The sequence below is a fragment of the Ornithorhynchus anatinus genome, chromosome 1, assembly GCF_004115215.2.
Source record: "Ornithorhynchus anatinus isolate Pmale09 chromosome 1, mOrnAna1.pri.v4, whole genome shotgun sequence".
NCBI lineage: Eukaryota > Metazoa > Chordata > Mammalia > Monotremata > Ornithorhynchidae > Ornithorhynchus > Ornithorhynchus anatinus.
In genome coordinates, this window is record NC_041728.1 from 77,554,869 (window position 1) to 77,556,325 (window position 1,457).

General features: G+C 46.3%; 1 non-coding gene across 1 annotated transcript; it reads right to left on the reverse strand.

Annotated features, from left to right (window-relative positions):
* Positions 1 to 880: 880 nt before the first annotated feature.
* On the reverse strand, positions 881 to 1,018 carry LOC114816637. The gene has a single exon (XR_003764437.1). It is a non-coding gene; the product is annotated as a small nucleolar RNA SNORA7 (small nucleolar RNA).
* Between the last annotated feature and the right edge of the window lie 439 nt (positions 1,019 to 1,457).

The window sequence follows — 1,457 nt, forward strand, 5'->3', positions numbered from 1 at the left end:
AAGCAAATTGGATCGGACACAATCCCTGATCACAGTCTCGATCTGAACTGAGGCACAGAGAAGTGAAATGACTAGCCCAAGGTCACACAGAAGACAAGTGGCAGAGTTGGGATTGGAACCCATGACCTTCTGAGTCCCAGGACTATACTCTGTTCACTACGCCATGCTGCTTCTCCAATGTGAAACAGAAAATATTTGACTGGATATCAAGAGGTCCCCTGTTCATATCTGGGTACCCCCTGTTTTATCTTAGAGAAGTAGTATGGTCTAGTGGATAGAGCATGGGAGTCAAAAGGACCTGGGTTCTAATTTATATTTAAAGTCTACCCTTAAAGGCCTTTCTGATTAATTCTTAACTCCCCCAGCTGTAAAAACCTAGAAGCCATCTCTAGCACTTACTACTTATTTATACCCAATCTTAACACTTATGTACATAGGTTTATTCAACTGCATATTCAATTATTTATTTTAATTACTCTATTTGTAAGTATTTTTACATCAGTCCCCTCCATTGCAGTGAAAGCTTCTGCTAGGCAGGGAATGTGTCAGTTCTTGTTTGGTATTTCCCAATTACTTAGTATAGTGCATCGTATCCAGTGTTTAGGCACTGCTGACCCTCCCCAGTCTCCACCAGTAGAACCCCTGGCAGGGTCGTTTCTTGTCTTATGCTGTCGAGTCATCTCCGATCCATAGTGATGTCATGACACATTACTCCCAGAACGCCCCAACTCGATCTGCAATTGTTCTGGTAGTGTATCCAAAGAGGTTTCTTGGTAAAAATATGGAAGTGGTTTATGATTGCCTCCTTCTGTGAAGTAAACTTAAGTCTCTGTTCTTGACTCTGTCTCATGCTGCTGCTGCCCAGCACAGGTGAGTTTTGACTTGTTGCAGATTGCCTTCCACTTGCTAGCCACTGCCCAAGCTAGGAATGGAATGGGTAGGCATTTGATTGACTCTCTCTCCCATAGTCGAGACTGGTAGAGTACTGAAAACTCTCCAGGTGTGACCCTGAGAAGGGGCCTGGCAGGGTGTTGGTAGTCAAATTCAGGCAAGGGGCCATCTGAAATTCTGCTAGCTTTGAATCTAGTTTTCCACCCTGAGCAAGATTGGTCCCTGGGCTAACAGGGGCAGGGGATTGGCTGAAGCCTTCCCATCAGCTGAAACAATGGCAGAAAGGTGGGGTGAGTCCCTCCATTCAGGAGGCTCAGGGGAATGGGGCCTTCCTGTAGTTAGGTACTCATCACAACCCTCCTGCAACTGACGGGCACCCATTCTGGAGATCCACAACCTCCTACCCACTGCTCATTCACACTCTGGAACCATGGAGGGGTTGAGGCTGATTAGACTCTTGTCTGTTACCCAACATTCAGTTTAGATGCACCCACAGATTCCTCCTTGCGCTGCCTCCCAGCTAGACTCCCCTCTCTCTCTCTCTCTCTCTCTCTCTATTTCTCTCT